Genomic DNA, 25495 nt, shown 5'->3' on the forward strand with positions numbered 1-25495 from the left:
GTTACCTAACTCTTTTCTCAGGGTGGTGTCCCAGAAAGTATCCCCACATTTGCTGCTGTCTGGGCCTTCTCTCCCCTGCTAAGGCAGAGTGCAGATAGCTCATCTTTTTGGAGAATGCACTGATCATAAACGAGGCTAGGTTGCAAGGTTAGCACTCTTCCTGTCCCCAAAAAACATTGCTGCTTTTTCACAACACAGACACATGGACTTAACTGGGTCACATGAATATCATGAACTGGTTACAAAACATGGAGTAGTGTAGACTGGATCTTCGAACATGACAAAGTGTGGATTTAATAAAGTAAGCTGCTCACAATCACTTTAATTAGCAATCATATTGCAACTAAAAAGGGCTTTCACATCACTGCCTTTCATATGCAAATTAGTAAACATTCCATGCATTAACAACTTATTTCTGGGAGGCTCTCTAGGGTGGAAGTCTCTACTGGGAAGGGATATCCCTAGAGTTCTCAAACCCCCTGTAGTTTGGGGTGCATTCTGCACTGCTACTGATTCAGGCTTTATCCCCCAATTAAGGTTGTCTTCTGCAGACAAGAATTAGTTGCTTGGTGGGGGTGAGGAAGGGAGGAGGAGAGACTCTTCCCTTACTCCTCTCTTCCTCTTCCCTCCTTAAAAGCAGGAGAGAGAGACTTTGGAGGAAGGAAGCTGAGCTGCTCAGAAGCAGATGCCTCTTGGGGATGGGAGAGTAGCTAAGACCATCACATTTGTCACAGGGCAGAGGAAGGAGGAGAGCAGGCCTTGAGCAGCCTCACTCCTCATAGGCTGGCACACTTTGCATCCCTCAAACAATGGCTTATTGGAGGGGAAGAGAAGAGAAGCTGCTGCTGCTCCTACTGGAAGCCTTTTGGGTTTCAGAAGAGCAGGTAAGGCAGCGGAGTCCTGTTAGAGTTGGCCTAAACTAGTTCAACCTGGGGAAGAGGGAAGAAGCAGCAGGATTAATTGAATTTGGCAGATTGCATGAGTATGGACTATTTCCCACCTCCCCACACCATGCCCCGGGGAAGCTAGGTACAGATGGCAAAACCGGTTTAGTTGACTCAGGGAGAAGTAGGTTTTACAGTTAGAAACCATTACGCTCTGTCAGTGAGAGTGCACCAGAACTCCGGTGTCCCACCTGCAGGTCATTTGTCGTGTGTTGGTAAATTTGAAGATTGAGAGGTAGGGGGTGTCCCTTTCCATTATTTATTGGACGGACGTGAAGGGACCCTATATGTGTCTGAGTTGATCATATAATCAGAATATATCAACCTGGAGATCAAATATCTAATCACCCTTCAGGTAACAACTGCACACACCAAGAAATCTCTAGCTGCCAAGCGCACTTTTTGGCATTGTATAAATAAAAATAGTGTAGTACATGTACCAAGAAGGGGTAAAATGCCATCAAAAGAAATTAGTCTTTCATTTGAATTTCTAAGTGTGAAAATTACATATAAGTCAATCGTTCAAGGTGTATCAAATTAGAATGGTATTTACTTAACTTGTGGCTATAGTCTGAAAAGTGACCATAAATGTAGCTTCATGGGATTCCATGATTCTGTCATGCCTACCTAGCTAGCCTCTTATAAGGCACGTACTATCTGAGCACATATCTATAAACAATGAGCCTGAAAAATGAAATCCAGCTTGTAAACTAAGCAGATGCTAGCACTACAGACTGCAGTGGGATGTGGAAGTCAGCTGAGTTCTTGTTAGGGTGACCAGATGTCCTGATTTTATAGGGACAGTCCCGATTTTTGGGTCTTTTTCTTATGTAGGCTCCAATTACCCCCTGTCCCGATTTTTCACATTTGCTGTCTGGTCATCCTAGTTCTTGTTGGCTTGTGCATCATCAACCATAATCAAGTTCCAGTTGCAGTATTTTTAACTATTGTGTTGATGACTCTTCACCTCAATTAGAAGTCAGCTCACTCAAGAGTCAGATATCTATGACAATGTTTTTAGAGGCATCTTATAAATGCCTAATCACCATATAAAGCTTGGATACTATGGTGATGGGCACAGTACAAGAATCTAGATGGATGGGCACTGAACAGTGACTTACCAGTGCTAACATGAGTAAATCCCATTAAAATCTTTGTTCAGTTAAGCAACCTTGTGCCACTCTGAATACAACGAAGGGGTTCTTTGAGTGATTGCACATGTCCATTCACTGTATGTGACTGTGCGCCTCATGCAGTTATCGGAGAACTTTTTCCCTCAATTGTACCTGTTGGGACAGCTCTAGTGCCTACAACATCTGTGCACCACCGTGTGCCCATATAAGAGGGTGGAGCCACCCCGACCCCCCTCAGTTCCTTCTTATCGCCAGTGATGGTTGTTGGAACGCTTCCATCCAGTATTGCGATGGCAAGTTTATTTTCCTCTCTCTTTGTATATAGCTTGTTTTCTCATTTAGTACTTAGTAGTTAATTAGATATAGCGTAGCATTAATATTAGGTTTTAGTTGTTTGGGTCCCTTTTGGACCAAGTTTAATTACTTGATACTGGGACTGGAGCCATTTCTGGCTCGCTGGGGTTCAAGTCCTGCTGGTCGTGTGCCAGAATGATGCTGGTCCATGACCCACATCCCAGCTGCCTGAGACGTCTGGGGGAGTCCCACACCAAGTGACAAAGGTCACATTTGCAGATGATTTAAGCCTTGCTCAAAAAGAGGCAGAACAGTGAGATCTGTCTCCTTACGGAGGTGGCACTTTGCCCTCCCTGGGAGCCGTTGGGTTCAGGGTGCACTCCAAGTGCAGCACTACTGATGCAGCATGTGCCTCCTGAGATGTCTTTAGCACCCCATTCTCTGTCTCCGATGCTGAAGAGGAGACAGATCTGCCAAGGACACGGTACCTTGTCCAGCAAGATCTTCATAACCGAGGCAGGACAAAAGCAAGATGTCTGGGAGGGATTCCGAGGGGGAGCGTTCCCCACAGTATGCCTCTGCCACAATAGGGGATGCATCTACTGCAGAACCTGTGCCGTGTCTGCCAAAGCTAGCCCCTGAAGTTTCTATTGGTCAGACCCAAGACCCAATCCTGACACCAGCAATGCCAGAAGCATATGCTGTGGCCAGAGAATTACTTAACCTCTCAACACCAATGTCCCTGGTGATGGAGGAAGGGTTCCAGCCAGTGCAGTGTCTAGTGCCTATGCCAGCTCCGCAAGAGCATGCGTTACCGATGCTGCTCCTGGTCCCTCGGAGGTCAGTCCACTCCAGGGGCAAGCTGCTGTTAATATCCCTGGCACTGCTGCCTCTGGGTTCACTTATCTGTCTCCTGTCCACCTGGGTTCTGCTCCTCCGTTACCATAGGATTCAGTTATCTTTGTCGGATTTGGAAGTGGAGTCTTTTGTGTCTCATACCAGAAAAGAACCTTACACCTTCCATCAGAGCCCCGGATTGTCCCAGCAGTGGACATGTCACAAGGGAAAGGGCATGCATAACCCTGGGACCACAGTCACCAGGTCTGTCCACCGAGGGGTGTCCCTGCCTGTGCTAGGACTTTTCCTCACCTGTCTGAGTCTATTTCCCCAAGGATGCATCAAGATCATTGGCATCACAGGCAACGTTCTCTGATGCCTGGTACTGAGCAACTTGAAATTGCTCAAACAGTTCCTGCACTGTAAGTGGCAAACCAGCCATTGCCTCAGCATCCTGGTGTGTCGTTTTCCTTATCACCAGATGAGGCTGTAGAGATGGCGAGCGATTCTCCATCACCAGAGGATAACAGTGCTCACCAAGAACTGCTTAAAAAGGTGGCCTCAGTTTTAGATGTTCATGTGGAATCGGTCCATAAGAAATCTCCCAAGCTAGTGGATACTTTAGCTTCTGTGAGACCCACCAGAGTGGTACTTCCAAGGTAATGAAGCAATTCTAGAACCGGTTAAAACACTTTGACAGACCCCTTCTTCCCTTCCGCCTACAGCGAAACAGGCACAGAGGAGCTACTGTGTCCCTTCTAAGGGCTTCAAACCCCTCTACTCTCACGCACCCCCAGGCCCTTTGGCGGTGGCATCAGCTCATGAGCAGGAGAATGAGGGTCACCAAGCATTGACGCTGAAGAGTAAGGAATCAGAGAGGCTGGACCTGTTTGGTCATAAACTTATTCAACAGACACTCTGCAGCCAAGAATTGTTAACTGGCAAGCCCTCCTAAATTGCTATGATTTTACCCTATGAGAAAACATCCTGAAGTTTAAAGACACGCTACCAGAGGATTCCAGGCAGGCGCTGGCTCAGGATAGAGCAGGGTAAGCGGGGGTGCAAGGATAGCTCTTCAAGACAGTTAGGATGTGGCAGACTCAGTAGCTTGTTCCATGACATCTGCTATTTCTATGAGGAGAAGTTCATGGCTGCAATCTTCTGGTCTCCCTCCTGAAGTACAGCAGACCATCTAGGATTTGCCATTTGAGGGTCCATCCCTCTTTTCAGAAAAAATGGACAATAGGTGGCATAGCTTACAAGAATCCAGGGCAACACTGAAGTCCCTTGGAATTTACACACTGGCAATGAAGAGGAAGCAATTCTGGCCCCAGAAGGCTCACAGATATCAGAGCTTTATACCTCAGGCCCAAGACCTGCCAAAAAAAGAGGGACAAGAATTATAGAAAGTGTCCACCACCTCTCTGTCTGCAACAGCAGGTTCCTCTCAATCAATGGTCCAGTCTAAACATGCATTTCTGACAGGCTTGTCAATACTTTAGACGAATCTGTTCCTACCCTTACCTTTGCCTATTGTCTTTCCTGCTTCCTCTGTGCTTCGACTCATGTCACATTGGTTCGGTGGATCCTAAGCATGGTGGATGTGGGATATTGACTTCAGTTTGTTTCTATCCCCTCCTTCTCCATCCTTCTTCAAGGACCACTCTCACAACACCGTTTTACAGCAGGTTTAATCTCTCCTTCCAGTGGGTGCAATAGAGGAAGTTCCTCAATTTCTCAGTGGGAACCGTTTTTAATCCTGCTATTTCCTTATTCCCAAAACAAAAGGGGGTCTCAGAGCTATTTTAGATCTAAGGGAGTTAAAAAAGTACCTGAAGAAAATGAAGATCCCCAGGGTTATCCTAGCTGCCATCATTCCTTCCCTGAACAGGGCTACTGGTATGCTGCCCTCGACTTAAAGGATGGTTACTTCCATATAGTGATCCCTCTAGACCACCGCAAGTTCATCATGTTCCTAGCAAATGAAACACATTACCAATTTACACTACTTCCATTTGGTCTGTCAGCGTTTTCACAATGTGCAAGGTAAGGCAGTTGTGTATCTAAGAGGATTGGGAATCCATGCATTCCCCTTCTGGATGATTGGTTGGTGACAGGCTGGATGCACTCTCAAGTGCTGTCCAGTGTGGGTATAATTCAGTCCACCCTCAATGCACTGAGTCTCTTACTCAGTCAAGTCAGATCAATTCTAAAAACCTGTGCAAGAATAGTTTATCAGAGCACTCCTGGATGCCATACAAACCAGAGCATTTCTGCCCCAGTCAAAGTTCCAAATGCTTTGAGACCTGGTACTGGATCTAAAAGCACATCCCAAGACTACAGTGCATGCTTGCCTCAGACTTCTGGGGCACATGGCAGCAGGTACCTACATGACGTAACTCACCTGATTATGCCGCAGGAAACTTCAAGGATGCCCCCTTTTGTCATTGTCCAGACAGAGAAATTTGTGTTCCAGAGGTAATTTTGTCCTCTCTGGACCAGTGGACAGACCCTCAGACCCTTTATGTAGGAGTTCCCTTAGTTTCTCTGCAACCAATGCTTACGTGGGTCATGGATACCTCGTCCCTGGGTTGGGGGGCACATATCGGAACCCTGCAAACTCAAGGGTAGTAGTCCTTGCAGGAGCTGAGGACTCATATTAAGGTCAGGGAACTACGTGCTATCAGTCTAGTTTGCTCTGCCTTCCAGCCACATATTCTGGGGAAAAAATCTATCAGTGTTAAAGCACAATATAGCAACTATGATTTATGTAAACAGACAGGGAGGGGCACGTTCCTCCCAGCTGTGCCAGAAGGATACCTCCCAGGAGAGCAGAACACACCAGTAGATCACCTGCGCAGGTCTTTGTCCCCTCGCCATGAATGGTCACTAGGTCCAGATGTCGCTAGGCTCATCTTCCAGCTCTGGGGAAACTTCCCACATGGACCTGTTTGCAACAAATGCCTCCTGTTCTGCTGCTGAGGGAATTCCAGCCCTGGGTCTTTGACAGATGCTTTCCAGCTATCACGGATGAACTCCCTGCTGAACGCCTTTCCTCCGATTCCATTACTACCTAGAGTCCTATTCAAGATCAAGCACAAACATGCTTGCTTCATTTTAAGAGCAGCAGCATGGCCTCGACAACGCTGGTTCTTGAACCTATTAGTGAGTCCTTCTACCTCCCCCATTAGATTCAGATGTAATTTTTCAGACCATTGCAGTCTACTCAACCCCAACCTACAGGCCCTCCATTTAATAGTGTGGAAACTTCCCAGCTAACACCACTAGAAAGGAGTTAAAAAAGCTCAAAAGATGTTCAGAAGGTGCTTCAGAACAGGAGAAAGCCTTCAACAAGGTGTACTTACCTGGCCAAATGGAAACATTTTTCTACCTGGTCTCAGCAGAGAAGTGTCTCTTCAGTGCAGGCTTCCATTAACCAGACTGGATTATCTGTTGCACCTAAAACAGCAAGGCCTGACTGTTAGCTCTACTGAAGTATACGATTTCAGCGCCACTACCCACTGGAGGGTAGTAGATCACTTTTTCTCCCAAGCCCACAACTATCAGATTTCTAAAAGGGTTGGACAGATGATACCCTCTAGTACAAGAGCCTGTTCCCCATGGGATTTAAATCGTGTACTAACAAAATTAATGGGGACTTCCTTTGAACCTCTTGCGCCATGCTTCCTCCTCCACCTCTCTATGGCATTCTGGTTGGTTGCAGTAGCCTCAGTAAGGAGAGTGGGTGAACTGAGACCCTTGGTTTCAGAATCTCCTTTTACAGTTTTCCATAAGGATAAAGTCTACCTTTGCCCTCAACCAAAATTCTTGACAAAGGTAGTTTCCAATTTCCATGTTAATCTGGCAATTTATTTATCAACATTTTTCCTGAAACATGCATCCAACGAAGTGGGCATTCACCCACGAAAGCTCATGCTCCAATTCGTCTGTTAGTCTATAAGGTGCCACAGGACTCTCTGCCGTTTTCCCTGAAGCCTCACATGCATATGGATGAACAGAAGCTTCATTTGGTGGACGTGAGGAGAGCATTGGTCTTCTACATGGACTGCACCAGCCCTTTTTAGATCCTCAAAAAGTTATTTGTTGTGATGCTGGACAAGGTGACAGGCAAACAGGTTTCCACTCAGAGGATTTCCTCTTGCATTTATTTGTGCTACCAGTTAGCGAATAGCATGTCACCCCCAGACTATTGGCTCATTTGATTAGAGCACAGGCAGCTTTTCTAGCACAAGTACCTGCTGAAAACCTTTCCAAAGCACCAACCAGGTCACCGGTACACACTTCTGCTGCTCAGTATACCACTTCCCATCAGTCCAGGAACTATGCTCGTTTTGGGTGGGTTGTTCTACAATCACTGTTCAGATAGACTCTGAGCCTGCCTCCATGTTAATCTGCTTGTGAGTCACCTACAGTGGAATGGACATGTGCAATCACTTGAAGGGAAAACAGTTACCCTTTAGGATGGAAGAATCCAATGCACCGCTACAGTCTAGGGACCGAAGGGCTAGGCAGCAGTTCTGCAGAGAAGGACCTAGGGGTGACAGTGGACGAGAAGCTGGATATGAGTCAACAGTGTGCCCTTGTTGGCAAGAAGGCCAATGGCATTTTGGGGCATTGCCAGCAGATCGAGGGACGTGATCGTTCCCCTCTATTCGACATTGGTGAGGCCTCATCTGGAGTACTGTGTCCAGTTTTGGGCCCCACACGACAAGAAGGATGTGGAAAAATTGGAGAGAGTCCAGCGAAGGGCAACAAAAATGATTAGGGGTCTGGAACACATGACTTATGAGGAGAGGCTGAGGGAACTGGGATTGTTTAGTCTGCGGAAGAGAAGAGTGAGGGGGGATTTGATAGCTGCTTTTAACTACCTGAAAGGGGGTTCCAAAGAGGATGGATCTAGACTATTCTCAGTGACAGCAGATGACAGGACAAGGAGTAATAGTCTCAAGTTGCAGAGGAGGAGATTTAGGTTGGATATTAGGAAAAACTTTTTCACTAGGAGGGTGGTGAAACACTGGAATGCGTTACCTAGGGAGGTGGTGGAATCCCCTTCCTTAGAAGTTTTTAAGGTCAGGCTTGACAAAGCCCTGGCTGCGATGATTTAGTTGGGATTGGTCCTGCTCTGGGCAGGGGGTTGGACTAGATGACCTCCAGAGGTCCCTACCAACTCTGTTATGCTATGACCTACCTTTCCAAAGTGTTGTTCTTTGAAATGTCCATTCCACAAGCTACCTTCCTTCCCCTCTCTAGTGGAGTCTTAGACTGCTGGCAGTGGCAGGCAGTGCCCCTCCGGCCCAGACAGGTATGGCTTGGGGAAAGGTTCTCTCTCGACTGCCCGAAACAGGTACATGCCTACAGTGTGGACATGTGCAACCCCTCCCAAAGAACAGCTGCTAGGGGAAGGTAGGTAACAGTCTTTTTGGTAAGAAGCAGCCCATTTGAGCAGTCAGTTTTCAGACTAAAACCTACAAGAACTATTACTTTGCTTTCCCTTATGGGTCCTCTCCTGCTCCCCGAGTGCCCTGGGAGTAGCTCTCTGCCGCACTGCACTACTTCGCACTTCTCAGAAAAACTCGGGCTCTGACCGGGAAGCCGGGCAAGGCCAAGCGTCCAGGCCTGACCCTGCACGTGGTCGAGACAGTCAGGAGCCTCCCGAGCCTGGAGCGGAGCCCGGCTGGGGCCACCGGGAGGGCCCCTTTCCGCGCCTCTCCCCGGAGAGCCCGGCTCGGCAGCAGCGGTGACCTTTTAACGAGTCCGGGCGGAGGCACCGTAAAGTAATGGGCTTTCCACCCGCTGCGGGGTCCGCGAGCCCGGCGCTCTGCGCCCCGGGGGCCCCGCCAGTGCAGCCCGGCCCGGCCCGGCCCGGCCCGGCCCAGCCTAGCCCGCCTGGGTGCTGCCCGGCCCGTGACCGCCCAGCTGCTGCTTAGCCCAGCCCGGCCCAGCCCAGCCTAGCCCGCCTGGGTGCTGCCCGGCCCGGCCCGCCCTGGTGCTGCCCGGCCCGGCCCGCCCTGGTGCTGCCCGGCCCGGCCCGTGACCGCCCTGGTGCTGCCCGGCCCGGCCCGCCCGGCCCGTGAGCGGAGGGCGGGCGCGGGTCAGCGCGCGGGGCGGGGCTAACCCCGCGGTAGCTGTCACGTGGAGCAGATGAAAGCGACGCGGCTCGGCAGGCAGGCCGGGGGCCGGGAGCCGGAGCCGGAGCGAGGGGAGCGGAGCGGAGCGAGGGGCAGGCGGAGGCGCGGGGCTGGGCGCCGCGGGGCAGAGGAGCCGCCGCCGCCGCCGCCATGGGGCGCTGACCCGCCCGCATCCCGCCGGGCGCCCGGAGCTGGAGCCGCTGGCGAGCGATGCGCGGCGGCTGGGCGCTGCCCCGTCCCGCCGCGCGATGAGGGGCCGCGGGGCCGGCGCCGGGCCGGCCGTGCCGCCGCCGCTGCTGCTCGGGCTGCTGCTGGCCGCGGCCCCGGGCGCCGCGCTGGCCAAGGAGACGGCGTTCGTGGAGGTGGTGCTCTTCGAGTCCAGCCCCAGCGGCGACTACACCACCTACACCACGGGGCTGCAGGGGCGCTTCTCGCGGGCCGGGGCCACGCTCAGCGCCGAGGGCGAGATCGTGCAGGTGAGCGGCGCGGTGCGCCGGGCCGGGCCGGGGCGGGCCGGCGGCTCCCTGCGCCCAAGATGGCTCCGCTGGGCCGGGAGCGGCGGCTGCCCCGTGCGCGCTGCGGGCGGGGGGCGGGCAGGGCCCGCGGAGCCCGGGCTGGGGGCTGCTCTCGGGGCGCCGGGGCGGCCGCCCTGGGCGGGGGGGGGGGCTGGAAGGGCGGTGGGGCGGAGCGGGAGGCGCTGCCCCCGCGGCTCCCGCGGCTCACCCCGGCCGGGGGGTCAGCGCCTCGCACCTGGTGTCCCCGGGGCTGCGGGGAGGCGGGTCCGGCCGCTGGAGAGGCTGCGCCGCGCGGCCCCCGGGGCGGCTCGGCCTGCTCGCTGCGCCAAGGCTGCGGGGGACCCGGCGGCGACAGGGGGCCCGAAGCGCCGGCCGTGTGCGGGGCGGAACGTGCCCTGCATGGGGCTCCAGCCCCCGCCCTGCTGTCTGCGCTGGGCCTGGCCCTGCGAGCCCCCGGCTCCGGGGCACCGAGCTCTGGCGTCCCACGTGGGCAGGGCACTGGCCCGAGCAGAGAGCTGCGGGAGTTGCCTGTTCAGAAAGTCCGTAGGATCCCCCTGGGTGCTGGGCTGCCCTGTCTCATTGAGTGCCCCTCGGGGGAGGGAGGTGACTGGTCATGCCACAAAGGGCCAAGTTTGTTGTCGTGTAATGTCGATTTTAACAGCCCCCTGACTGGTCTCGCTGCTTCTGCAGTTTGACTCCTGACTGGGAACCGGCGGATAGTTTCCCTCTCCCTTGTTTTAAAGTACTTAAATAGGAATGGGAGAACCAGGAACTCTGAAGCTGCAGTAACCTGGAGATTTCACCCTCTCTGACAGGGCCTCCACCTTGTTACTAAATGAAAGAAGTCTGCATTCCAGAGGAAGCTGGATATGGAGGGATTAAAAAAATACTCTGTTTGCAGGGCTTACTTTGTCTGAGATGCGAAGGAAGGCAGTGGTGCCGACCTACTGCTTCTGATTGTTGTAACTGGATGCTGTTTCTTTTTTGTCTCTCTTTGCAAAGGCTTTGGAGAAACTCTAGTAGGTCTGTGGGCATAAATTTCATTGCCAAGGCTGCTGCTTGTGGGAAGAGCTTTAAAAGGGTTTGGTATCTCTTTGAACCTATTAAAGCATTGTACGCATCCGGGTATTGCTAGCCTAACGATTTTTAGGGCCTCTCACTCGCCCTTCCCCTAAGAATAACGGTGATTTGAGTTGGTTTGGAGTTTTGATTTTATATACTAGAGAATGTTTCTGCAAAGAAAATGCACTGAAATTTCCTTTCTTCAGGTTCTGAGTGAACCTTGCTTGCTAGTATATTAATTACTGCATCGAGTCAACAGTTGAAACTTCCCTGCATTCTTGAAACATGCTATGGAGTTTTTTTGTTTTTTTTTGGGAAATGGCCTTTGCACTTCCACCAGCGACAGCAATGATGAGAGTGCACAGGGCGCAAGCGACTTTACTGCAGTGCTGTGTCTAGCTGTGCTGAGGCAAGTAAGATACGGAGGTAAAAGTGCCTGTGCCCAGTTTACATTAATGCTGCTCCTGGGGAACTGCATTAATGGTAGTGCAATGGTGAGAGTCTTTTTTCAAAACATGTCACAGTAGGCAAAGCTTGCATGGAATGGATTTATAAGTGATCCTTGTACCACGCTGTAAAGTACTGCGACTTTGTCTGGCTAGGTGGTTTTTGCATGGGTAGAAATGGTTGACCATTCCAGGCTGCAAAACAGGGCACTAAAACTTCAGTATGCTGTGTGATAGCCGCTGTCGGGGTTCTCAACGTTTTTCTTTCTGAGGCCTTCCGCTCAACATGCTATAAAAATTCCAGGGCCAGGCAGCGGGGCAGAGGGGATGGGACTTGGGTCTCTGGGCCAAGGGTGGGACCTTTAGGCCTAGGTGTAGTTTGACTTCTGTTTTGGCCGGGGGAGGGGGAATGTCTGGCAGGGCTCGGGCAGGCTCTGCACAGCAGGGCCCAGGGAGGGACTGCTACCTCCACCCCTGACTCACTCAGCAGGCCACCCACCTGTGTGGGGCTGTGTGCCGGTGGCTGCTCCCTGAGGGCTCTGCCGGGTGCCGAGCCGGATCCCCACCTGGGCAGCTCTGATGGGTTGCGTGAGCAGTTAAAGGGGGCTGGTTGCTGAGGAGCACCTGCAACCCCGGGCACCAGCAGCAGACGGGGGAATGCCATGGCTGCCCGCTCCATGGCACCACTAGCCAGAGGAGCAGCAGCCCCACACTGCCTGGCTCTGGCTTCCAGCCTAGGATCTGGCCAGAGGGTGGGGCTTGAGGGGGGCTGAGGGAGAGGAGGAGGTGGGGTGTGTGTGGAGCTGCCTGCAGGACTGCCCCACTCTGGGTAAGGCACTGCAGTTTTTGGGGGGGAAGCACCATTGTGCCCCCTGAACTCTGCCCATGGGCTCAGGGCTTCCGCAGGGGTGTGTGTGTGTGTGTGTGTTGGGGGGAGAGCTCGGGGTTTCAGCCTTGCTCCACCCCTGGCTTCAGCCCTGCAGAGGGGGGGTGTGCATGTGTGTGTGTGTATGCGTGTGCAAGGGATGGGGTGTCAGCCCTATGTTGCCCCCGGTGTCTGACCTGTGGGTGGGTGCCGGGTCTTGGGGTTTCGGTGGTGGCCCCCTGAAAGGCTCGATTGAGAACCGCTGTCCTATGTGATTCATGTACACAACTCTTGTAGAAAATGAAGGAGGAAATATTAAAGTGTAACATGTTCAGTTTGTTGGAGAAAACAATCAAGAAGCTATGGTTTTGGATTTTGCCTCTTTATCAGTTCTTGTGGTGATTACCTATACTGGTAGTAAAGGTTCTTTGCAAAATTACTTAGCTTTCTCTAAAGCTTGAATTTTTGCTGAGTGTTCCTGCTCACCCTGGTTGAAATGTTTGCAATTTTTGATTTGAGGCTCATCACAGAGAATCGTGTAACTTGCTGTTTTGATACTTAGAAAACATAATATTAAAATATCTCTAGCAATTTATGCAGTTTCTGATGCTAAAATGTTTGTTTTTTAGCTACCTTGTTCTTTTTATGTATTTGGCTTTCTGTGGGTCACTTTGTTCAGTGTATTCACTAGTCCTTCACTCGGAGCTAATCTCCAGTTAGCTATTTAATACAAAATTAAGTTTAAACACATCACTTACAACTATCTTTATTCTTCTAAGCAGGTAGATGATGTCGGAGTTTAGCAGAACCAGGCTATTCCCTATTCTGTCTAGAACTTTTGACGTGCTTATCCAATTCCTTTGTAGTCATTAGCAATTGTTGACTTAATTTTTTTTTTTTTTTTGGCTAGGCTAAGTAAAGAAAATTGACTTAAATGGTATTTTAATAAGTTTACTTGTTAAGTAATCACTAATAGCTGTCCTTATTTCACTTACAAGGTCTGCAGAATTGGTTTGTCTGAGCATGAGCTCTGTATAAAAATACTGAATAGTAAGTTTTCTTTTGTAGTTCAGAGACACAGAGTATCAGGGTTGGAAGGGACCTCAGAAGGTCATCTAGTCCAACCCCCTGCTCAAAGCAGGACCAATCCCCAACTAAATCAGGGAAGAGACTATTCTTCCCTGTTCCCTTCTTGGCTTTGTTATGAAATTTACTGTGAAACTTTAAATTTTCTAAATGACAAAACTTTGTCACAAGAAGAGTTGTGAAATCAGATTGCTGATGGAGAGAAACTCAGTGGAGGAATGAAGCAATTCAGTTTATTTTAAACTTTTTTAAAAAATTGCTTGTAGTGACTGAAATATATACATTACTGGAAAAATCAGGTTTGTTAATTTTAGCATCGTAAAACATTTGAAAAACAGGGGATTTTATTCTTCCCATGAAAATTTGCCATGAGATGAAACTTTGAATATGTGATGTCCAGAGGAGGCGCAATACTGAGAGAACTTTAGAGGCTGTCTTTTTAAATATAAATGTAAAGGAAAAATACATTTAAGACTTGAACTGGCATAACTAGAAGCAAATGTGTTAAGTGAATATTTTGTGGCCTTTTATTATAATATGGACCAGCTGCTTTGCCTGATACTAAAAAAAAAAAAAAAAAAAGCAACCCACGAACATGGGGTGGGAGTTGGGAATTAATGAAGCAAATTTTTGCTTTTTTTACCACTCATAATTTTTTTGGCTAGTAGTATTGTGCACATATGTAAGGAGCCGCTACTTACCTCCAACCTATACTGTGTTTTAGATTTCAAATGAGATTTTAATCTATGCTTGTAAATAACTCTTATTTAGGTATTTCAGCCACCAGAGGGTGAAGTATGCTAGATGTCACTCCAAAGCAGGTAAAACTAGCACCATCAAAGTCACTTCATGTGTGCACTCAGGCACTAGAGCACGTATAGCATGTCTTACCTCTAGTGTGGATTCCTTGCTCTTTTTCCTGGCCTTCTGATGAATAAGTTGTATGGTGTCTAAACTTGTTTGTGCACCTTCATAATTTTCTAAATTGCTTGCATTTTTGACAAGCTTCATAGATATGTATTCCAACTTTGGATCATTATCTGAAATTCTGCGAAACTTGGAAATGCAAATCACCTGGCTAGTGATGTTAAAGATCTGTTTAACTGCAGTAAGTGGTGTATTCTTTGTTTAAACAAATGAAGAAAAAATCATTGAAGAGATTTTTAGAGTGGAAATATATTTCTTTTAAATTAAATATTTAGAAATGTTTGAGAAATGAGTGAATAAAAGGAAATGTGGGTGTTTGTGCAACCTCATAACCATGTTTGTTTCTAATTGTTTCAGTTGCTCACTGGTCTTGAAAGCATTAGAACAAAACCATCAGAAATAAAAGCTAAACATGCATTAGCTTTTAAATGTATGACTTATCAAATGGTTACGGATTAGTTTTCTGTCTAAAAGTGATACAATAATGATGTTTCTCCTGTTACTGGGACTGAGTCTGGCTGGGGTCAAGTGTGTCTAGGGTAGCTTTTAAGAGGTAAATTCTTAACGCTTCAGTATGGCTGGAGTTAAGAGTTTGGTAAAGCATGTCCTTTAGGTCTTTGTGCATCTGGTAGTCCTTAAACTGATTGACGGTCTGATCCAGCAGCTGTGTATTGGCAACAAATGATCGGAATATTCTATATGCCTCAGAACAAAATCCTGTGGTTTTTTTGGGAGGAGTGGGGTGGGGATGGATGCTAAGAATGTTGATTGGAGAGAGAGGAGGTCATAGAGGAGGCTTCTCAGTAGATAACCACCAGAGTCCAGTGATCACATCTCCACTGTGTTGGAATGGAGGCAGACAAGGATGGGCAGGCTGTGGCCAGCAGAGAGAAGAGGAATTGGAGGAGTTCCATATGGCTAGGAGTTTCCAGTTGATACCAGGTCCCCTCAAGTGTTTGTTTCTAACAGATGCTTAAGATCCAGCTAGTCCAGGGGAACTAAGAGATGTATGAGACAGCTGTGAATGGCACTCCTGCCCTACCTGTAAGAAAATAAACTTTGTCCGTAAAGAGTTCTTCAGCCCCTCCAAGGAAGACCGATGATCCTTGCTGGGGATTTAATACTCAAAGAATACAAAGAACATTCTGCAAGGGACAGGTGGATAACAGAACAGTATGCTACTTTCCTGGAGCCAAGACACAAGATGGCACTCCAAAAGGCTAACTAATCTTAAAGTTCATGAGGAAAAGATCCTCTGGTAGTGGTACATATTGGCACTAATGATGCTGTGTTGTGGGATATCTCACAGGTAATCGATGACTCAGAAGTGTGTTCAAGAAGATCACTTGGACATTCTTCGAGATTCTTCTTGTTCCATGAGCAAAAAAAGACGGAAGGTGATAGATTCCTTAAGTGAACCACTGCCTAAGTAAGTGGTGTAGGATTTTGTTTTTTGCAGAACACTGGCCTGTCTTCTGGTGGGGTTGTACAGTTTGGACGGACTGCACATCAGAAGGGGGGCCAGTTTTCTCAGGGACAGGCTAGCTAGAATAGTCAAGAAAGGATTAAACTAATAACAAAAGGGGAGTATCAAAAGAAGGAAGATAAGAGCCCTCAGCACAAAATAGAGATATTTAGAAGAAAATCAAGGAACCAAAGGACATGAAAACCAGCAATTATTTAATTGCCTATACACCAATGCTAGGAGCCTTGGTAACAAATAAGGAGTTGGAATTACTCATTTATAAACTTTAAATTTAGTCTAGTTGGTATTACCGAAACCTGGTGGGATGATTCCCATTATTGGAACATTACAAATCAATGATTATAACCTATTTAGGAAGGATAAAATGGACAAAAGGGGAAAGATGTCCAAAAAAAAGTGTTTTCAGGTCACTGATAAATTTGAAAGGAAATGATTGTGAGTGGTAATGGATGAATGTCCTACCAGATAAAGTACAAGATGGGGTCTTATTTGTTGTCTACTACAGACCACCAAATCATAGCTGGGAACAGGCTGCTAGGTGTGGAAGGTGCCAATCTATAATGTATGGGAAAAGAAGCTGTGTGACTAGGGGATACTTCAATTTGAGTGAGGTATGCTGGAGATCTCAGGCTGCCAGTATTTAAAACAGACTTGGAAATTCTAAATCAAGTTGACCGCTTCTCACTCAAAACGTGTTGCATCCAAAACGAAGGAATTGTATACTTAACTTCATCTTCACAGATGAAGAGTAACTTAGTCTACACTTACCTCTGGAGCGATCGATCCAGCAAGAATTTATTTATTGCATTTAGTGAAGACGCAATAAATTGACCCCTCTCCTGTCGACTCTGGTACTCCACCGGAGCAAGAAGCGTAGGCGGTGTCGACAGGAGAGCATCAGCATGTCAACTTACTGCAGTGAAGACACCGCAGGAAGTAGATCTAAGTATGTCGACTTCAGCTATGCTATTCACATCACTGAAGTTGCGTAACTTAGACTGATTTCCCCCCCCCCCCCCCCGTGTAGACCAAGCCTTAGGTACAAGTGATCATAATTTGATCCCATTTATAATGTTCAAACAGAATAAAGAGCAGACCGATGGTACATGTAGTAGGTACTTTAAAAAGGCCAGTTCCACAAAGGCCCTTATGACAATTATGAGCCAAATCAGTTGTAAGAAGAAATTTAATTAGAAACATGTGAATTGGTAGTTGTTTACAAACACTTTTCTAGATGCCCCAAAAGCCACAATCCAGGAAGAATGCTGTATTTGTTAAAAACCAGCCTGATTTATACAGGAAGTGAAGACCGCTATAAAATATATAAAAAACAAATGGAAGAAAGGGGAAGCTGAAAGTAATAAATAGAAATCAGAAGTTATCAATTTTCTACAGTTTCTAAGGGAAGCCAAGGGACACAAGTAGAAATCCATTACCAGCAGTTAAAAACAGTAAGAAGCTGTTTAAGCATATTAGGAAGAAAAAATCCTAACAGTGGAATTGTCCATTATATGGAAGTGATAGAATTATCAATAATAAAGCAGAAAAGGCAGAAGTGTTCAATAAATTTTTCTGTTCTGTATTGGGGAAAAAATAGATGAGAGTCACATCATATGAATGCACTCATTCCATTCCAATAGTATCTCAGTAGGGTGTTAAACAGCAGCTACTAAAGTTGGACATTCTTAAATCAGGTGGCCCAGATAATTTACATCCAAGAACTTTAAAAGACCTGGCTTAGGAGCCTGCTGGACTCTTAATGTGGATTTTTCAGTAGGCCTTGGACCACTAAGGAAGTTCCAGAAGTCTGGAAGAAAGCTCATGTGCCAATATTTAAAAAAGGGAAATGGGATGACCTGGGTAATTATAGGCCTGTCAGTCTGACATTGATCCCAGATAATAGAGCGGCTGAGAATTAAGGGAGAATTAATATAATGAATGCCAATCAACATGCGTTTATGGATCATAGATCGTTGTACCGAGATCTGTTTTTGATGGATTACAAGTTTGATAAAGATAATAGTGTTGATTTGTAATATACTTAGACTTTTGTAAGGTATTTGCCTTGGTACCACACAGCATTTTGATTTAAAAAAAAAAAATAAATGGATTAAAAACTGGCTGATAGATTTCAAAATGGAATTATAAACAGGGAATGATGGTCGAGTGGGTGTGTTTCTAGTGGGGTCCTGTGGGGATAGGTTCCAGGCCACATACACTGTTTAACACTTTTATTAATGACCCGGAAGAAAAGATGAAAGCATCACTCATACAACTTTCAGGTGATCCAAAAAATGGAAATGGTCAATAATGAAGAGGACTAGTCCACTCATACAGAGTGATCTAGATTGCTTGGTAATTTGGGTGCGAATGAACAATATGCATTTTAATATGGCTAAATGTATACATCTAGGAACAAAGAGTGTAGGCCTTATTTACAGGATGGAGGACTCAATCTGGGAAGCAGCGACTCTGGAAAAATATTTGGAGGTCATGGTGGATAATCGGCATCATGCAGGGAACTCATGTTCAGCTGTGGCCAAACGGGCGAATACAATTCTTGGGTGCATAAAGAGGAGGATCTTGAGGTAGGAGTACAGAGATTATTTTACCTCTGTATTGGTCACTGGTGTGACCAGTGCTGGAATACTGTGTCCAGTTCTGGTGTCCACCATTGAAAAAGGAAGTTGATAGATTGGAGAGGGTTCAGTGAAGAGTCATGAGAATGAGTAAAGGATTAGAAAACAGTCTTTATAGTGAAAGACTCAAGGAGCTCAGTTTATTTAGTTTAACAAACAGAAGGTTAAGGGGCAACTTGATCAAAGTCTAGGAGGACCTGTGTGAGGAAAAATTTATTTAATAATGGGATCTTCAGTCTAGCTGAGCCAGTGGTGGGAAGTTGAAGCTAGACACTCAAACTGGAAATAACCTCACTGTTAAAAATGTATGCCTTATTAATCATTGGGCTGATTCACCAAAGGCCACAGTTAGTTCTCCATCACTGACCATTTTAAAATCAAGATGAGATGTTTTTCCAACAGCTCTGCTCAAGGAATTATTTTAGGGAAGTTCTCTGGCCTTTGTTATATAGGAGGTCAGACTAGAAGATCCGTGGTCCATTCCAGCCTTGAAATATGTGACTCTGTAAAATCCAGACTATCTCTGTCTTAAAACAAAGCAGTAAATAAATTATGCTCAAATAAATTGGTTAGTCTCTAAGGTGCCACAAGTACTCCTTTTCTTTTTGCGAATACAGACTAACACGGCTGCTACTCTGAAACCTAAATAAATTCTGTTGCTGGTGTGCTTGATTCTCCTTGCTGGCACAGGGAGGCATAAATAACGCCTTTCTGAGTCAGCTGTACCCCTGTGGGGGAGTCACTCTTGAAGGGAATGCAAATGTGTTTGCACTGGTGCCATTCCTCATCTATTGGTCACACCAATCATGTTGTCCCTGATCAGTGCTGCCTGTTTCTGAGGCTTTGGTTGACACTTCTGATTTGGCTTCCCTGGTGGACGTGAAGTATTGCATGTGTGCTGTTGCAAGTTTCATCTTTGAAACCCATTGCTCAGGAGCCGCTTCTTGGGTTGTGCTGGCAAAGGCTGGCATAGGTCAGCATTGAATCTGGCCTGATGTCTTGTCCATCTGTGTTTGAACTATTTTTTGCGGGCTTTGTTTGTTTTCACAGATTTATTTTTTTCCTTTTGATAGAGCACTCACTTATGGTGCTCCAGTAATAAGCATCTTGGATACGATCAAAAATGTCCTCTGGAGGTTGTAGGAGAGTTGTGTGGTTTATTTCTGCCAGTGTTGGACGCAACTTCATGTTGTGTTCGGCTCTTTGTGCTGCCTGATGACCAGAATTTGATGCGTCATGGTGCTGCATTTGCTGTAATGGATGTTAGCTGTACATTGTAATCATGTGGTCTCCTGGCTGGCTAAGGTGGGGGGGAAAGGGAGAACAGAATTCTCTTTATTTTTTGTTTGCTTGTTCATTTATTTTGTATTAAAATCCGGCAAGGTTTTAAAAAAAATTCCTACTTGTTTAACCAAAGCAGGGCATCATCACTAACCCTTTTCCTAAACCTTTGCTCCATTCATAGTATCATAGAATATCCGGGTTGGAAGGGACCTCGGAGGTCATCTATCCAACCCCCTGCTCAAAGCAGGACCAATCCCCAACTAAATCATCCCAGCCAGGGCTTTGTCAAGCCTGACCTTAAAAATATCTCAGGAAGGAGATTCCACCACCTCCCTAGGTAACGCATTCCAGTGTTTCACCACCCTCCTAGTGAAAAAGTTTTTCCTAATATCCAACCTAAACCTCCCCCACTGCAACTTGAGACCATCACTCCTTGTTCTGTCATCCGCTACCAGTCTAGATCCATCTTCTTTGGAACCCCCTTTCAGGTAGTTGAAAGCAGCTATCAAATCCCCCCTCATTCTTCTCTTCCGCAGACTAAACAATCCCAGTTCCCTCAGCCTCTCCTCATAAGTCATGTGTTCCAGTCCCCTAATCATTTGTGTTGCCCTCCGCTGGACATTTTCCAATTTTCCACGTCCTTCTTGTCATGTGGGGCCCAAAACTGGACACCGTACTCCAGATGAGGCCTCACCAAGTCGAATAGAGGGGGACGATCACGTTGCTACCCTTCGTGCAGCTCTGCTGGTGGAAGTAGTACTGTAGACTGGCTGCCAGCATGGAAAACTCTAGGAAAAGAAGCCTAGTGTGGACAAGGGCCAGGTATGTTGAGTCTAGTATTCCCTGTTTTTTGCTCCTTGTCTCACTGGAGGAGCAGAGAATGGGTTTTACCTAGCCCTCAAATGAAAGTGGAAGCATATAAAGTCTAACAAATACTTGGTATTAGAGTATAATTTGTTTAAATAGTGTGAATAAAAACTTCTCAGTTGCTTGTGTGTCTCTCCTTGGGTCGTGTGATGTTAGTCTACTTACTTGTTGAGTTGCCTTTTAGTCTTTCAGGAAAAATGATTAAGAAAATTTAAAATGTTTAGATGTCCCTCCTTTTTCCTGTGCTGCTTTTTCCTCTGGATAATCCTGGTAGTGGGTGGCTACCCCACTCCTAAAATAGAAGGGGTTAAAAGCAGCCCTGGGGATGGCTGATTGGGGAAGCAGCTGCAGCTGGGTCACACCCCAGTCAGGCCCCAGCTGGCCTGTATAAAGAGTCTGGGAGCCAGAGGCCCAAGGAGAGTCTCTCCAGGCTAGGAGAGAGCAGGGTCTGGTTCCCTGCCTGACAGGGTACAGAGTGGTGCCATGCTGGGAAAGGAGCAGGCTGAGTGGGGTGCTCCAGGCTGGCAACTCCCCAGGCTGTAGGGCCTGGTCCAAGACCCATAGAGGTACTGGGAGGCAGAGGAAGGAAGCAGGTCTGAACCCCCTTGTCTATGTTGAGAGCCCTTTCCACTGCAGTCTGCCCCAGGGAGCAGGGGCTTGGTGATGACCGGCACTAGCCCAGACTGAGGCAAAGTGGGGATAGTGGGTTGTGTAGCGATACTGGCAGGGGGCAGAACCCCAGAGGAAGGGGCACCGGGGTCTGTGAGGTACATGGGGGCCAGAGCTGTGCGGATCACTGGCCTGCAGAGGGCGCTCCATGCTGGAAAAGAGCTAATTCCCATGAACCAGCAAGAGGCGCAGCAGGGGTGAGTCCTGCACTTTTACAATCCTCTTCAGGCCTTCTCTGTGCATCCTAAAGAAGTGGAAAAAAAGTCCATGGTATTCTTTCGCAGGTCACCTTTAAATACTGAAACATAATGGGGTTAGGGTTCTGACTCTTGTCAAGAAGGTAGCTGGAATAAGAGCTGCAGCTAGGAGAGAAGAGTGGCAATGATTGGAGGAGACCAGCTTAAGCAAAAGTTTGTTAAGGCAAAGTTTCATTTCTTGTCTCTTCTTTCATCCATAGTTAAAAGGGTAGGTGAATTTTTTTTTGTCTTGCTCAAACGGAGAGCCTATAGTCTCATCAGAATCAGGAAGTGTGGAATTATTCGTGGCTTTGGGTTACAAACATGTTGGGGTTTTGTGAAGAGAGCTGTTTCGTTCCATATCCCTGCCAGATGCCTTAATTGTAAGGCATTGCTGTAGTGCCGCTGCGACCCACAGCTCCAGGCGTCAGCTGAAGCCTGGTCGTCTGGTAAACGGCTTGAGGCCCTAGGCCCAAAGATTAGCCTATTCAGCAGCAGTGAGCTGTACGAAGAAAAACAAAGCAATTCCGTCTTTGGAATTTGAGTTCTTGGAGATGAATACAGAAGTTTCAAATTACTACTTATTTTAGTAGCGATAGGATAGAACCTCTAAACTTATGGCCTTTGAATAGCAAAGTGAGGCGCTGGAGAAGAATGTTTGATCTGCTCGCCTCCATGTTGGATCCAAAGTCAGAAGCATCCCTTGACTAATCTTGCATTTAAACTTCCATTTTCAGCCACTGTATCTGAAAACTGCTCCTGCCTCGGCCTCAAACCTGAACTCTGCCCAAACCAGAGTTTGGATTCTCTCGCCAGTCTTTTTCCCTATTTAACGTTCTGTCCGTTAGGGTGGTTGTGATTAATCAAAGATGTTTGATTTTTCATGGCTGCTCTCTGAAGAAAATCAGAGCAGAGCAATCAAGGCTCACATGTTTTTCATCAGCAGGGGAACCCAATAGTACCAAATGCCTTATTAGTTTCTTAGTACCTTGTGAGCCAAAATTCAAGCGTGGTGTTCTAGACAGTGTCATCAGGGCAACCAGGAATTGTTTCACACTTTGACTAGTTACTCATATCTCTCCTCTACTAAACCAAGCTTGGTGCAATATTTTTTATTTCAGCCTCCAATTTCTTCTTATTTCTACCCTGTCCTAGATATTGTGGCATTGAGACTTGCCTGTGGGTATCTGCTCTGGCTTAAGCAAATGAAATCCCCACAGTACTGCACCCCTCACACAGTTGTACGTGCTATGCTATTACATGTAAGTTCCAACCAGAGACTCTTATGAATTATTTCTTTATTTAGGCTACATGCCAAGCACTGAGACATGAACCAGTGGTTTTAAAGTGTCCTGTGAGCTGGCAGGACCTGTTAGTGTTGTCTGATGTAAGTAGGAGGTTGGATACGTCTGCATTATGTTAGCACTTTGCCAGTCCTCACCCCAGACGGCTGGGATTTCTTACCAAGGTGCTGTGCCTGTAGCTTGTTCAGGGGCTCTGGCTTTATTATCGGTCTTTTCTGGAAGAATGCAGGCATTCCTGCCCACAACCTCCTTAGTGCTTTAGTAGAAGCCCAATACTCTATCCATCTCCACTGCCTCTTGCCTGGCCTGAAGTGAATAGTACCCATGGCTGTCTCTTCTGATGCTGAGAGCTGAGCAGTTTGAAATTGACTGGATTCACAAGTTTTGCTGGTGACCAGAGTTCTGAGCAGCAGTTGTGGAACTGAGCAGAGTCCTGTTAGTTTCATTTTGCTGGGGCTTGGGAACAAGGTGCGAAGGGTACAGCTACACTGCAATTTGGTATCTGTGGCTGGCCCTGCCTTGCAGGGCTTGGGCTAAGGGGTTGTTTAATTGCAATGTAGACGTTCAGTTTGGGCCTGAGCCCAAACATTTACACCACAGTTAAACAGCCCCTTAGCCAAAGCCCTGTGAGTTTGTTATCTGACATGGGCCAGCTCCGGGTGTTTAATTGCAGTGTAAATGTACTTATAGGGCTCAGACACCACTGTAATGAGTGCAGAGTAAAAAAAAAAAAAAACTCAACAGCTGTCGTCAGACTCGGGAAGATAGCACTAAAATGGACCATGTTGGGAAAGATATTTTGGCTAACCTAAGGGCCCAAAATAATTTTTTTAATTCCAAGACAGAAACTACTTAATACTGAGAGAACATAATAGTAATGTAAGGGTAAAAGAAGTTACAGGGGTATTATAACTATCCTATAATCAAGCATTACAAACCAAGGAAATCCAGAGTTACAGTTGAGATCCAAACATCTTAAGGTATGGAAATGTGCAGTAAAGGCACCTGAACAGCCTAGGCTGTTCAATGTCAGGAAGTTGATGCTGGTGTGGCAGTGCTGTAGATCCTTGGCGTTCAAACTGCAGGTTGTGACCCAGTACTGGATCGCAGAATGTAAGGCACTGGGTTGTGGCGGCTCTGGTCAGCACTGCTGACTGGGTCATTAAAAGCCCCGTCAGTGGTGCTGCCCAGCTAAGGCAGGCTAGTCCCTACCTTTTCTGACACTGCACTGCACCCTGGAAGTGGCCAGCAGCATCGCTGCGCCTGCCCCAATCTCTGGCTCTGCACTCCCATTGGCTGGGAGCCAGTGCAGTGATGTCTGCAGATGGCCCCTGGAGCCTCAGAGCTTTGCCAAACAGTAGTGAAGTGCCCTTTCCAAAATCTTGATATAGAGCCCAACTTCTGTTCCTTTAAAAGGGTTGGGCAAAGAGTGGCTTTCTGGGGGTACAATTAGCTATCAGTGTGGTTCATGGACATAGTCATTAAGCTAGTAGTTGACAGGTAAACATTTCAGTCTCTGTGAATGTTCAGAGCCTGTACTGAAGACCTTACTCTGCCAGTACATTGGCAGAACTATGACCGTTTCCTCCTTTTCGTGCTGAAAATGAGGAGAGCACAACTGGCTCTGAGGGATGGAATTATTTAAAAAGCCCAAAGATTTAGAGGCATGCTAAAACACAAATTTCTCTGACTGGTTGCATGTTCAATTTTCTCACTTGTGTATATTGAGGCTGGATCTGTACAAGTAGAATGGATTAAATGCAATTACAGCCTGCACATAGTATTGCCAGCAGTTGTGGCCAGTAGTGCCAAAAAAACCAGAATTGGCACATGTCCTCAGTGTGCCAAGCCCTGGCAGATGTGGTTATGGGACAGGGTGACTCCACTATAGCAATGAAAGTAAAGGGCTCCTAAAATGGTACCGGGTGAAGCATGAAGAAGAGAACATGATTTGGTGTTGCACTTCTTGCTGGAAAAGAGACACAAACAGCTCCACTGCAAGACAATGTTAAAGAAAATCCTCAAGCAGTTTTATAAAACCACTGATTAGCATACATAGTAATTTTCCTCCTGTTTAGACCATTTTACTGGGTAATGTATACTTAAAAATGCTCCCTTTTTAGTACAGTCTTCTAGACTTTTTGTTCTGAGATTTCAAAGTGAGGCCCTTTTAGACCAAAATAATCTTCATAAGTACAAACTACTAAAAGTGTGAAGTCTGGGAGACCTACATCTTGTAGATAAGGAAATTAGAAGGTGGAGGCAGTGTGTGACCCATGGTATGTTTGGTTTTTTTTTGTTTGGGGGGGGCGGGTTACATCTGTGTACAGAGTTCTGTGAGAGCTGTATGTATTCTGCATTTAAGGTATATTAAAAGACAATAAAAAATGTAAGTGCTGAATTCAGGAAACATGGAGGTTTAATGTGTGATATTAATTATAACCTGGTATATATGCGTTGTCTTAACAGTAGTCCGGGTTTGACCATATTAATGCTTGCAGATCAAAAAAGTCCACTCACTTTTAAGCAGATAGGAAGAATCTTTTCCTAGTAAAAAGATTGCATGATTGCATCCGACGAAGTGAGCTGTAGCTCACGAAAGCTCATGCTCAAATAAATTGGTTAGTCTCTAAGGTGCCACAAGTCCTCCTTTTCTTTTTGCGAATACAGACTAACACGGCTGTTACTCTGAAACCTTCCTAGTAAAGATGACTTGTAAAGGGAAAAAAGAAAATTTAGCTTGAGTCTTCTG

General features: G+C 46.8%; 1 protein-coding gene and 1 long non-coding RNA gene across 6 annotated transcripts in view; one reads left to right on the forward strand and one right to left on the reverse strand.

Moving 5' to 3' along the window:
• Positions 1 to 293: 293 nt before the first annotated feature.
• On the reverse strand, positions 294 to 9183 carry LOC311531717. Of its 4 annotated transcripts, XR_014714261.1 has the most exons (7): positions 8695 to 9181; positions 8418 to 8560; positions 7465 to 7635; positions 6574 to 6667; positions 6062 to 6289; positions 5041 to 5183; positions 294 to 4584 (listed from the first exon to the last, which is right to left on the reverse strand). It is a non-coding gene; the product is annotated as an uncharacterized lncRNA (long non-coding RNA). The 4 variants fall into 4 exon arrangements; XR_014714260.1 differs by having other exon boundaries at positions 6051 to 6289; positions 8418 to 9183; XR_014714262.1 differs by having other exon boundaries at positions 294 to 929; positions 8418 to 9180.
• Positions 9184 to 9618: 435 nt separating this feature from the next.
• Positions 9619 to 25495, forward strand: part of ZNRF3 (zinc and ring finger 3) — a 215875-nt gene continuing 199998 nt past the window's right edge. The window contains exon 1 of one of the 2 annotated variants that reach the window (XM_084649360.1): positions 9619 to 9833. The gene's annotated coding sequence lies outside the window, so the exon portion shown is untranslated. The remainder of the gene's footprint in view (positions 9834 to 25495) is intronic. The other variant, XM_084649361.1, reaches the window with a different exon arrangement.

This window comes from Lepidochelys olivacea (assembly GCF_965140295.1).
Source record: "Lepidochelys olivacea isolate rLepOli2 genome assembly, chromosome: 15".
NCBI lineage: Eukaryota > Metazoa > Chordata > Testudines > Cheloniidae > Lepidochelys > Lepidochelys olivacea.